Source organism: Heterodontus francisci, chromosome 5 (assembly GCF_036365525.1).
Source record: "Heterodontus francisci isolate sHetFra1 chromosome 5, sHetFra1.hap1, whole genome shotgun sequence".
NCBI lineage: Eukaryota > Metazoa > Chordata > Chondrichthyes > Heterodontiformes > Heterodontidae > Heterodontus > Heterodontus francisci.
The window spans coordinates 95,928,003-95,942,593 of NC_090375.1; positions in this window are offsets into that span (position 1 = coordinate 95,928,003).

Below are 14,591 nucleotides of genomic sequence, written 5' to 3' on the forward strand. Positions count from 1 at the left end.
TCAAGAAATGTGCAATTCAAAGAATGGGAAAATGCCCAAAACGTACTCTGCAAAAGGCTGGGGAGTACAGCTTTGAAAGCACTTACTGTGGCTATGTATCAGCAGGTTTATGCTTCACTTCAACAATGATATACAGTGCCGACCTTGCGCAAATGGTGAAATGCATCAGAATGTCTGCAGCACCTGCCCCAAATGAATGCTCTAATAGGGGTTGCACCATGGACCATGCAAGCCCTTCCTCCTAGTGTGAGCCATTGGAAAACCAAGGGCAGAAATCAGTGCAAAAATGAACACAAGTCAGCTTTCTGCTGCCCTCAGTTACAAGCACTTTCTTGTAAGGGATTTTTACCCTTAGTTTCAATGGGTTGGTGTCAGGCAAGCCCCCCCACCTGCCAAGAATGAGGAAAATTAATTTTGCCACATGAACATTGATTTTAAACTGCTGATGGTGATGAAAGAACTTGCTTTAAAGAACAATTGGAGACTTTGGCTGGAGAGAGACATTAGCAAGTACTTCAAAGGACAAAGGGGCTATTCCCTGCTCCAATGTAATCCACAATAGACTTTTGATTACCAGACATTGAAGCTTTCCAGGTTAACTGCTAAGATGGCCGAATACACAAACAGACGTGGTCGGCCCAGTTTGGTCACGTGACTGACTGACTGTTGGAATTTTTTGAATTTGAACTTCCAACAAGGAATTTGAAATCAGAAGGCTGTTAGCTCCTGGACTGAGAACACCTCTCTCCTGTCTGCTTTCAACTTGCTCTCACCAGCTTTGGAATCCATTGAAGACATATGAACCCCAAGAGAGAAAAGTCTCCTACAGTGAATGAGGTTCAAGAAGAATACTGGGCCCCATTGAAAAGCAAGACTACCTACAATCAAGGACCCTACAGCAAGCTGGAAGCACAGTAAAAAAAAAACCTCTTCAGAGATTGCCTCAAACCTCTCCATTTTATTTTTCTTCTGCTCTTTTCTGTCTGTATTTGCATGTGTATATCGCATGTGCATGCTAGCGTGAGTGCTTTATATATCTATAGGCGTTAACCGTATTAGAATTTAAGTTTAAGGTTTCATAAATTTCACTTTTCTTCTGTAAACCTAAGAAAAACCTGGTGTGCTCATTTCTTTGCATTATAAGGATTCACAAAGGGGAGCTCAAAACAGTGTGTTTAAAAATAAAACCCTGTTACAATAAAACCAGGTGAAGACAGTAAAAGACCCCTAGACACCTTCCTCACCTGGTCATAACAGTTGGATACAGTAATCTGACTTTGAGGTACCGTTTACACTATAGTGGGACTACTTTCATGCTAAGGTTAGGATTATAAGGCTCAGTTCAGATACCACCAGAGTCACATTCATAGGTTTTGCAGAGAGGAGGCAGAATCTTACCCAGTCTGGTTGAAACATCTCAGTGTAGATGGGATTTTAAGTCCTATTCAGTGACTGAGCAAAAGCTATGTTTACACCACAAGGCTGCATTGAGTTGAGATTGGAATGGGTTCAGATGGATGTGTGTCCCCTTGACTCTGGAAACAACAGGAGATTTGCATTAGGAATTTGTACCCAGTCTGATATGAATCTACAATTTCACAGCTAACGTCAAATCCGTACCCAGAGGTGGGAGTTTTTGCAACTTCAAACGAGGCTGGTTTACATTAATAAGCTCACTACGAATGTGAAGCAGCTGCAAATTCACATCTGTAGTGTAAACACAAAGAGGAGATCAAAGGCTTTATTTGGCAGATGAGAAACAATGGGTACATTCAGGAAACGGTTTTAGATTAAGGACATATCCTATGACAGCAGTAATTACAATATGTTTGAAATTGATTCTAAACACATTATTTTCTTCCATTTTGTGAAATGTAGCCAACTACAGTAATAATGTGCTTATCAGGGTCTTAAATTACTGTGTTTTGACAATTGAAACACCCTTTCTTTATAATGCTCAAAAGAATTGTGACATTGGGAAAGGTGAAGGGGGATTTGCCTATACATTGAAGGTGATTGTCAAGTGGCATCCAAAACAGACGTAAATTTGGCAGAGCAGCTGCTCAGTTTGTTCTTTTGTGCCTGTATGAGGCCTGGGCCTCATTAAGAATGTCAGAAATAGAATCAGGAGTAGGCTATAAGGCCCTTCGGGTCTGTTCCATCATTCAGTAATGATCATGGTTGATCTTTAATCTCAACTCCACTTGCCCGCCCTATCCCCATATCCCTTGATTTCCTTAGTGCCCAAAAATTTATTGATCTCAGTCTTGAATATACTGAATGACGAAGCATTTACAGTTTTCTGGTTTAGAGAATTTCAAAGATTCACAACCCTATGAGTGAAGAAATTTCTCCTCATTTCAGTCCTAAATAGCCAATCTCTTATCCTGAGACTGTACCCCACTAGTTCTAGACTCTCTAGCCAGGGGAAACAGCCTGTCAGCATCTATGCCGTCAAGCCTTATGTTTCAATTAAATCAACTCTTATTTTTCTAAACACCAGAGAATGTAGGCCCATTCTACTCTGTCTTTCCTCATAGGGCAACCCTCTCATTCCAGGAATCAATCTAATGAAACTTCGTTGCACTCCTTATAAGGAAAGTGTAACCTTCCTTAGGTAATGAGTCCAAAGCCAGAGAGCTGTGGGGACCAAGTAGGGGCCCAGCTCACCAGTTCTGGGAGGGCATTAAATGGGACAGCTTCCACACTGAGACAGCCAGCAGAATAGATCTGTCGGGGTGGGGTTGTGGGAGAAGACCTGATCCTGGAGAACCTCAAATGGGCCAGAATCCTCCTGAAAGCTCAAAGGGGAAATACTAATGTTGAAGGCGCAAGATTTATTTTCCAGCATGAAAAAGTGACATTTACTGAATTTTGATAGAAAATACTCTGGTATTTAACAATGAATTATGCTTTGTTATATTTTAAAGCCTTGTTCTCCCAATACTGGCAAATAAGTTATAACGGGCGACATTTTCAAAATTAATTTTCTTTTCTTTTTAAATAGCCGAATGACAAATAAATGTTTAGACTGCTGCCTTATTGACAGTGAGATCATTTAAGTCTGGGCTCCAGACTGTTTAGAATTATTCTTTCTTACAAAGGTGAACTCCACTGCACCTAATGCCAACCTATGGTTCATGCCTATGGAGCAGAGCGCCCAGCTTTATTGGAAAACTTTAATTTTTTAATTTAAAAATGCTGCATTCTAGTTCATTTTTAACACTTTATGCTGCACATTCGATAACATTTTAATCTCAAGAATGAAAATCTGGATGATATTTGGGTTTTTAACACACTGATCAGATCATGGCTTCCTGAAAGTTATTTCAACAGTACCTTGTGCAATCCTTCCAGTAATGCTGACAAAAGCACTTTAACTTTTCTGAATCAGTTCATAGAGATTTGATCAAGATTTTACCATGGGCTTCAGGACACTGACACAGGGACCAAATCGGGGTCCCTGGCCCGCATTTTCTGGCAGCGAGATGGGCTCGGCTACATCCTCAGAGGTGGCCTCCTAATTGGCTGCCTCTGTGCTGTCCAATTAAGGATGGCGAAGGGGGTCCCGATTCTGCCAGCTCATTTAGAGGGCCGGTGGCTCGAGAGCCTTGGGTATTTCTCTGGGGACAAGGGTTCGAATCCCAGCATGACAGAATATGGAATTTGAATTCAATTAATAAATCTGGAATTAAAAGCGAATCTAATGATGGCCATGAAATCATTGTCAATTGTCATCAAAACCCATCTGGTTCACTGATGTTCTTTAGGGAAGGAAATCTGCTGTCCTTACCTGGTCTGCTCTACATGTGACTCCAGACCTACAGCAATGTGGTTGACTCTTAAATGGCATCTGAAATGGCCCAGCAAGCCACTGAGTTGTATCAAACAGCTGCAAAGGCAACAAGGAAACTGGATGCATCGACCTCGGCACTGGAAAACGACAAACCCAGCCCAGTCGACCCTGCAAAATCCTTCTTACTAGCATCTGGGGATGTGCCAAAGTTGGGAGAGCTGTCCCACGGACTGGGCAAACAACAGCCTGACATAGTCATACTCACCAAATCATACCTTACAATATCCCAGACATCACTATCACGGGTATATCCTGTCCCATCAGCAGGACCAAGGTGGCAGCACACTGGTATACAGTCATGAGGGCGTTTCCCTGGGAGTCCTCGACATCGACGCTGGACCCCATGAAGTCTCATGGCACCAGGTCAAATATGGGCAAAAAAACCTCCTGCTGATTACCACCTACTGCCCTCCCCTATCCCTGCAGCTGATGAATCAGTACTCCTCCACTTGAAGGAAGCACTGAGGGTGACGAGGGCGCAGAATGTACTCTGGCTGGGGGGACTTCAAGAGTGGCTCGGTAGAACCACTGCTGGCCGAGTCCTAAAGGACATAGCTGCTAGACTGGGTATGCGGCAGGTGGTGAGGGAACCAACAAGAGGGAAAAACATACTTGGCTTCGTCCTCACCAATCTGCCTGTCAAACCCAGGACTACTTGCATACTAGACAGCATAAGCAGCAGCATAAACAACTAACTGGAGAAGGTGGCTCCACAAATATCCCCATCCTCAATGATGGGGGAGCCCAGCACATCAGTGCAACAGATAAGACATAGATAAGAAGCATTTGCAACAACCTTTAGCCAGAAGTGCTGAGTGTATCATCCGTCTCCGCCTCCTGCTGAAGTCCCCAGCATCACAGATGCCAGTCTTCAGCCAATTTGATTCACTCCATATGATATCAAGAAAAGACTGAAGGCACTGGATACTGCAAAAAGGCTATGGGCCGTGACAACATACCGGCAATAGTACAGACAACCTGTGCTCCAGAACTTGCCGTGCCACTAGCCAACCTGTTCCAGTACAGCTACAACACTGGCACCTACCTGGCAATGTGGAAAATACTACAGGTGTGTCCTGTACAAAATCAGGACAAGTCCAACCCAGACAATTACCGTCCTCTCAGTCTACTCTCAATCATCAGTAAAGTGATGGAAGGTGTCGTTGACAGTATTATAAAGCGACATTTGCTGAGCTATAACCTGCTCAGTTACGCTCAGTTTGGTTCCGCCAGGACCATTCAGTTCCTGACCTCATTACAGCCTTGGTTCAAACCTGGACAAAAGAGCTGAAATCAAGAGGAGAGGTGAGAGTGACTGCCCTTGGCATCAAGGCAGCATTTGACCGAATATGGCATCAAGCAGCCTTAGCAAAACTCAAGTCAATGGGAATCAGGGGAAAAACTCTCTGCTAGTTGAAATCTTACTTAGAACAAAGGAAGATGGCTGTGGTTGTTGGATGTCAATCATCTCAGCTCCAGGACATCACTGCTAAGTTCCTCAGGGTAGGGTCCTAGGCCCAATCATATCAGCTGCTTCATCAAAGGCCTTCCTTCAATCATAAGTTCAGAAGTAGGAATGCTTGCTGATGATTGCACAATGTTCAGCACCATTCGCGACTGCTCAGATACTGAAGCAGTGCGTGTAGAAATGCAGAAAGACCTGGACAATATCCAGGCTTGGGCTGATAAGTGGCAAGTAACATTCACGCCACACAAGTGCCAGGCAATAGACATCTCCAACAAGAGAGAATCTAACCATCTCCTCTTGACATTCAATGGTATTATGATCGCTGAACCACCAACTATCAACATCCTATGGGCTACCATCGACCAGAAACTGAACTGGAGTAACCATATAAATACCATGACTACAAGAGCGGGTGAGAGACTAGGAATCCTGAGACGAGTAACTCACCTCCTGACTCCCCAAAGCCAGTCCACCATCTACAAGGCACAAGTCAGGAGTGTGATGGAATACTCTCCATTTGCCTGGATGGGTGCAGTTCCAACAACACCCAAGAAGCTCGACACCATCCAAGACAAAGCAGCCCGCTTGATTGGCACCCCATCCACACACATTCACTACCTCCACCACTGACGCACAGTGGCAGCAGTGTGTGCCATCTACAAGATACACTGCAGCAATGCACCAAGGCTCCTTAGACAGCACCTTCCAAGCCCGTGACCTCTACCGCCTAGAAGGACAAGGGTAGCAGATGCGTGGGAACACCACCACCTGCAAGTTCCCCTCCAAGCCACACACCATCCTCACTTGGAACTATATTGCCGTTCCTTCACTGTCACTGTGTCACAGTTCTGGAACTCCCTTCCTAACAGCACTGTGGGTATACCTACCCCACATGGACTGCAGCCTCTCTGCGTCATCAGGAATGGGGATTCCGCCCTCTCCATGTAAATGAGCCACCATGCTAAACATCGCGGCGGCTCAGCCGTTCACAACTCGCGTGTGCACTGTGCTGTTTTGAAGCTAGATTGGTGACGAGCTGTAAAAATTCAGCCCCACTCTATTCACTGAGACAGTGTGCACCCACGGCTTGCACTGTTGTTCAGCAGGGAGGGACAAAGCGCAGAAGAGCAATAGTTATAGGTGACTCTATAGTCAGGGGCACAGATAGGCGCTTCCGTGGATGTGAAAGAGACTCCAGGATGGTATGTTGCCTCCCTGGTGCCAGGGTCAAGGATGTCTTTGAATGGACATTCTGAAGGGGGAGGGTGAACAGCCAGAGGTTGTGGTACACATCAGTACCAACGACATAGGCAGGAAGAGTGATGAGGTCCTGCAGGGGGAGTTTAGTGAGTTAGGTAGAAAGTTAAAAGACAGGAACTCGAGGGTTGTAATCTCGGGATTACTCCCTGTGCCACATGCCAGTGAGGCTAGAAATAGGAAGATAGTGCAGCTAAACACATGGCTAAACACAGGTGTAGAAGGGAGGGTTTCAGATATCTGGATCATTGGGATCTCTTCAGGGACAGATGGGACCTGTACAAGAAGGACGGGTTGCATCTAAACTGGAGGGGCACAAATATCCTGGCTGCGAGGTTTGCGAGCGTCACTCGGGAGGGTTTAAACAAGTGTGGCAGGGGGGTGGTAACCAGAGCAGTAGGACAGCCAGTGAAATAAATGAATGGGGAACTAGTAAATAAGGCCATTAAACAAGTAAAGAAGGCAGTCACTCTAAACACTGAGACAGTGCGCACTCACTCTATTGACTGAGACACAGTACACTCACTCTATTCACAGACAGTGCACACTCACGCTATTCACCGAGACACTGAACACTCACGCTATTCACAGACAGTGCACACTCACGCTATTCACTGTGACAGTGCACACTCACGCTATTCACTGAGACACTGTACACTCACTCTATTCACTGAGACAGTGCGCATTCACTCTATTCACTGAGACACTGTACACTCACTCTATTCACTGTGACAGTGCGCACTCATTCTATTCTCTGAGACAGTGCACACTCACGCTATTCACAGACAGTGCACAGTCACGCTATTCACTGAGACAGTGCGCACTCACTCTATTCACTGAGCCAGTGCGCATTCACTCTATTCACTGAGACAGTGCGCACTCACTCTATTCACTGAGACAGCATGCACTCACTCTATTCACTGAGACAGTGCGCATTCACTCTATTCACTGAGACAGTGCGCATTCACTCTATTCACTGTGACAGTGCGCACACACTCTATTCACTGAGACAGTGCGCACTCACTCTATTCACTGAGACAGCATGCACTCACTCTATTCACTGAGACAGTGCGCATTCACTCTATTCACTGAGACAGTGCGCACTCACCCTATTCACTGAGGCAGTGCGCACTCACTCTATTCACTGAGACAGCGTGCACTCACTCTATTCACTGAGCCAGTGCGCATTCACTCTATTCACTGAGACAATGTACACTCACTCTATTCACTGAGACAGTGTACACTCACTCTATTTACTGAGACAATGTGCACTCACTCTAATCACTGGCAGGCATTTCAAAGAGATGGAACAGGCTGAGCTGGGGTTTTATCCTTCAGATTGATTATTAAAACTCCAAATGACTGTCCAAAGCAAATCCAAAACAATATCTCCAGTCAAGCCTCCTGACCCCAATAAATCTTGATCTATCACTTCTCTGTAAACATCTCCCCCAAGACAGAAAACTGGCTAATTACCCAAAGACAGGTGAATTTCAGTAAGGGCTGTTTATAAATCAGGTCCAAAAGACCTTAAAATGACCATTTAAAAAAAAAACAAAGTCCAACATCTATGGAATTCTTTTTACAGTTTTGAAGCACAAATCCTCAAAATTTAACAAAAAATGGAAATACTTTTGTAACACAGTGTACAGCCACTCTATTCATGAAGGCAGTGTATAACACTCTATTCACTGAGATAGTGTATATCACTCTTTTCATTGAGACAGTGTACCCCATTCTTTTCACTGAGACAGTGTACACCAATCTATTCACTGAGACAGTGTACACCACTTTATTCACTGAGACAGTGTACACCACTTTATTCACTGAGAAAGTGTACCCCCACTCTTTTCACTGAGACAGTGTACACCCACTCTATTCACTGAGAAAGTGTACCCCCACTCTTTTCACTGAGACAGTGTACACCACTCTATTTACTGAGACAGTGCAGCCCATTCACTTCACTGAGACAGTGTACCCCAATCGTTTCTCTGAGTCAGTGCACACCACTCTATTCACTGTGACAGTGTACCCCCAATCTTTTCACTGAGACAGTGTGCACCCACTCTGTTCACTGAGACAGTGTACACCACTCTATTCACTGAGACAGTGTAACCCCACTCTATTCACTGAGACAGTGTACGCCCACTCTTTTCACTGAGACAGTGTACACCCACTCTTTTCACTGAGACAGTGTAACCCCACTCTATTCACTGAGACAGTGTACACCCACTCTTTTCACTGAGACAGTGTACACCCACTCTATTCACTGAGACAGTGTATCTCCACTCTATTCACTGAGACAGTGGACATCACTCTTTTCACTGAGACAGTGTACCCCCACTCTATTCACTGAGACAGTGTACCCCCACTCTATTCACTGAGACAGTGTAACGCCACTCTATTCACTGAGACAGTGTACACCCACTCTTTTCACTGAGACAGTGTACCCCCACTCTATTCACTGAGACAGTGTACACCCACTCTTTTCACTGAGACAGTGTACACCCACTCTATTCACTGAGACAGTGTGCACCCACACTATTCACTGAGACAGTGTGCACCCACTTTATTTATTCACTGAGACAGTGTACCCCCACTCTATTCACTGAGACAGTGTACCCCCACTCTATTCACTGAGACAGTGGACATCACTCTTTTCACTGAGACAGTGTACCCCCACTCTATTCACTGAGACAGTGTATCTCCACTCTATTCACTGAGAGAAAATACACTCTCTCCAATCACTGAGACAGTGTACCCCCTCTCTATTCACTGATGCAATGTACACCCTCTCTATTCAGTGAGACAGTGTGCCCCCACTCTATTATTTGAGACATTGCATGCCCCCTCTATTAACTGCGTCAATGTACCTGCAAGCTATTCACTAATACCGTATACTCTCACTCTATGCACTGAGACAGTTTATCCCCAATCTATTCGCAAAGGCAGTGTACCCCCACTGTATCCACTGGGACAGTCTATTGCCACTGTATTCACTGAGGGGTAGGCGGTGGCGTAGTGGTATTATCACTGGACTAGTAACCCAGAGACCCAGGGTATTTGTCTGGGGACATGGGTTCAAATCCCACCACACCAGAAGGTGGAATTTGAATTTAATTAATAAATCTGGAATTAAAAGCTAGTCATGAAACCATTGTTGATTGTTGTAAATACCCATCTGGTTCACTATGTCCTTTAGGGAAGGAAATCTGCTGTCCTTACCTGGTCTGGCCTACATGTGACACCAGACCCACAGCAATGTGGTTAACTCTTAACTGCCCTCTGAAATGGCCGAGCAAGCCACTCAGTTGTACCTAACCGCTGTGAAGCCAATAAAAAGGAATGAAACCGGACGGACCACCCGGCATCGACCTCGGCACCGGAAACGACAACGGCAAACCCAGCCCTGTCGACCCTGCAAAGTCCTCCTTACTAACATCTGGGGCTTATGCCAAAGTTGGGAGAGCTGTCCCACAGACTAGTCAAGCAACAGCCTGACATAGTCATACTCACGGAATCATATCTTACAGATAATGTCCCAGACACCACCATCACCATCCCCGGGTATGTCCTGTCCCACCAGCAGGACATACCCACCAGAGGTGGTGGCACAATGGTATACAGTAGGGAGGGAGTTGCCCTGGGAGTCCTCAACATCGACTCTGGACCCCATGAAGTTTCATGGCATCAGGTCAAATATAGGCAAGGTAACCTGCTGCTGATTACCTACCACCCTCCCTCAACTGATGACTCAGTACTTCTCCATGTTGAACACCACTTGGAGGAAGCACTGAGGGTGGCAAGGGCACAAAATGTACTCTGGGTGGGGGACTTCAAGGGTAGCACCACTACTGACTGAGCTGGCTGAGTCCTAAAGGACATATCTGCTAGACTGGGTCTGCGGCAGGTGGTGGGGGAACCAACACGAGGGAAAAACATACTTGATCTCGTCCTCACCAATCTGCCTGCCACAGATGCTTCTGTCCATAACTGTATTGGTAGGAGTGACCACCGCACAGTACTTGTAGAGACGAGTCCCGCCTTCACATTGAGGATACCGTCCATTGTGTTGTGCGGCACTATCACGGAGCTAAATGGGATAGATTTCGAACAGAGCTAGCAATGCAAAACTTGGGCATCCATGAGGCGCTGTGGGCCATCAGCAGAACAGAATTGTACTCAACCACGAACTGTAACCTCATGGCCCGGCATATCCCCCACTCCACCATTACCATCAAGCCAGGAGACCAACCCTGGTTCAATGAAGATTGCAGGAGGGCATGCCAGGAGCAGCACCAGGCATACCTCAAAATGAGGTGTCAAGCTGGTGAAACAACAACCCAGGATTACTTGCATGCCAAACTGCATAAGCAGCATGCAATAGACAGAGCTAAGCGATCCCATAACCAACGGATCAGATCTAAGCCCTGCAGTCCTGCCCCATCCAGCCGTGAATGGTGGTGGACAATTAAACAACTAACTGGAGGAGGTGGTTCCACAAATATCCCCATCCTCAATTATGGGGATGCCCAGCACATCAGTGTGAAAGATAAGGCTGAAGCATTTGCAACAATCTTCAGCCAGAAGTGCCGAGTTGATGATCCATCTCCGCCTCCTCCTGAAGTCCCCAACGTCACAGATGCCAGACTTCAGCCAAGTCGATTCACTCCAGGTGATATCAAGAAACGACTGAAGGCACTGGATACTGCAAAAGCTATGGGCCCTGACAATATTTGGGCAATAGTACTGAACACCTGTGCTCCAGAACTTGTCGCGCCCCTAGCCAAGCTGTTCCAGTACGGCTACAACACTGGCATCTACACTGCAATGTGGAAAATTGCCCAAGTATGTCCTGTACACAAAAAGCAGGACATGTCCAACCCGGCCAATTACCGCCCCATCAGTCTACTCTCAATCATCAGTAAAGTGATGGAAGGTGTCATCAACGGTGCTATCAAGCGACACCTGCTTAGCAATAACCTGCTCAGTGACGATCAGTTTGGGTTCCGCCAGGGCCACTCAGCTCCTGACCTCAATACAGCCTTGGTTCAAACATGGACAAAAGAACAGAACTCAAGAGGAGAGGTGAGAGTGACTGCCCTTGACATCAAGGCAGCATTTGACTGAGTATGGCATCAAGGAGCCCTAGCAAAACTGAGGTCAATGGGAATCAGAGGGAAAACCCTCCGCTGGCTGGAGTCATACCTAGCGCAAAGGAAGATGGCTGTGGTTGTTGGAGGTCAATCATCTGAGCTCCAGGACATCACTGCAGGAGTTCCTCAGGGTAGTGTCCTAGACCGAACCATCTTCAGCTGCTTCATCAATGACCTTCCTTCAATCATAAGGTCAGAAGTGGGGATGTTCGCTGATGATTGCACAATGTTCAGCACCATTCACGACTCCTCAGATACTGAAGCAGTCCTTGTAGAAATGCAGCAAGACCTGGACAATATCCAGGCTTGGGCTGATAAGTGGCAAGTAACATTCGCGCCACACAAATGCCAGGCAATGACCATCTCCAACAAGAGAGAATCTAACCATCTTCCCTTGACATTCAACGGCATTACCATCACTGAATCCCCCACTATCAACATCCTAGGGGCTACCATTGACCAGAAACTGAACTGGAGTAGCCATATAAATACCGTGGCTGCAAGAGCAGGTCAGAGACTAGGAATCCTGCGGCGAGTAACTCACCTCCTAACTTCCCAAAGCCTGTCCACCATCTACAAGGCACAAGTCAGGAGTGTGATGGAATACTCTCCACTTGCCTGGATGGGTGCAGCTCCAACAACACTCAAGAAGTTCGACACCATCCAGGACAAAGCAGCCTGCTTGATTGGCACACGATCTACAAACATTCACTCCCTCCACCACTGACGCACAGTGGCAGCAGTGTGTACCATCCACAAGATGCACTGCAGCAATGCACCAAGGCTCCTTAGACAGCGCCCTCCAAACCCACAACCTCGACCAACTAGAAGGACAAGGGCAGCAGATGCATGGGGACACCACCACCTGCAAGTTCCCCTCCAAGTCACACACCATCCTGACTTGGAACTATATCGCCGTTCCTTCACTGTCGCTGGGTCAAAATCCTGGAACTCCCTTCCTAACAGCACTGTGGGTGTACCTACCCCAAATGGACTGCAGCGGTTCAAGAAGGCATCTCAAGGGCAATTAGGAATGGGCAATAAATGCTGGCATAGCCAGTGATGCCCACATCCCAGGAATGAATAAAAAAAAACTGAGACAGTGTATTCTTGCTCTATTCACTGGGACAGTCTATTGCCACTGGATTCACTGAGACAGTGTATTCTCGCTCTATTCACTGAGAGAGTGTAACACCACTTTATTTACTAAGACTGTGTAGCCCTGCTCTATTCAGTGAGACAGTGCACCCCCATTCTTTTCACTGAGACCATGTACACTCGCTCTATTCACTGAGACAATGCTCGTCCACTCTATTTACTGATACAGTGTACCCACTCTATTCATTAAGACATTATACCCTCACTCTATTCATTGAGACAGTGTACTCCCACTCTATTAACTGAGATGGTCTAACCATGCACTATTCACTGAGTCAGTGTACCCCTACTCTATTTACTGATACAGTATACCCTCATTCTATTCACTAAGACAATATACCCTCACTCCATTCACTGAGACAGTGTACTCCCACTCTATTCACTTCTATGTTATATCCTCATTCTATGCACTGAGATAGTGTACCCCCTGCTCTCTTCACTGAGGCAGTATACCCTCACCTATCCTGTCACGCTCATGAGAGGTGCAGTGATGAAAATACAGAACCCAGTCTGAAGAGTTATAAAAATTGGCTTTTCCTTTAAAAAAGTGGACAATGTCCTGCAAAATGGCCACTGAAGATCAGACGACCCGGCCCAATATAGTAAAACTGTCTTACTGTCTGTTAAGGACAAAAAGGTACATTCCAAGCTATGAGGTGCCAATTACACCCATCTTGAACACATCAGGAGACATTCCTGAATTGAATGGGTTCTTCTGCAACAAAAAAGGTGAGAAGTAGCAACATCCTCGTCCATTGTTGGTCACCACAGGGAGGGGGAACTGCGTCTCCTAACAGAGGTAACATGTGAGAGTTTTTTACCTTAAAAGGTAGCTCTCAGGAGAGAGAGGGAGAGATCACAGCAATATCCCAAAACTCTGTCCAGCCGAGAACTGTGAGAGACCACAACAACATCATCAAAGCCCGTCCAGCGGAGAGCTGAGAGATCCAGCAAAAACCAAAAAAGCAGCCTCGCTGCAAATTGTACCCTTCAACCCAGTGTAGCAGAGAACTGTAAGTGACTACTGCCTCCAGACTGAAGTCTCAACCACCAGGAAACTACAAACATCCAGGCTTGGAACTTTAAAAAAAGAAACTGTCCTCCAAGAAGATTCAGCAGGTTTACCATGAACCCTAAACACCCACCTCACTTCAAACCACTTACCCTTTTCCTCTCTATCTATCTATTTTTGTGTGTGTGTGTGTGTGTGTGAGTGAATGTGTGTGTTGGTGCAGTTGTGACCATTTTGGGAATGAATATTGCTCAATAAACTGTCAATCTTCTGTTTTAAACCTACAAGAAAACCTATCACTCTTTGCTTATTTGACAAATAAAATACAAAGGGTTAAAACCCTAATAACAAAATCACTTACTGTGGTCGGTTGGGAGGTGAACAGTGGGAACTGCTCACATCGCTTACCACCTGACTGTAACAAATCACTGAGGCAGTGTGCCCACACACTGTTCACTGATCCAGTATACCCTCACTCTATGCACTGAGACAGTGTATCCACACTCTATTCACTGAAACAGTGATGCCCACTCTATTCACTGAGACAGTGACTCCCACTGTATTCACTGGGACAGTGTATCCCGCTCTGTTCACTGAGACATTCCCCTCCTTGAACCCTTCTAGTTAATGCTGGCACTCTCCTTTCACCCCTGTTCAAGCTGTGCGTTCTGTCTCCTTCCTTTC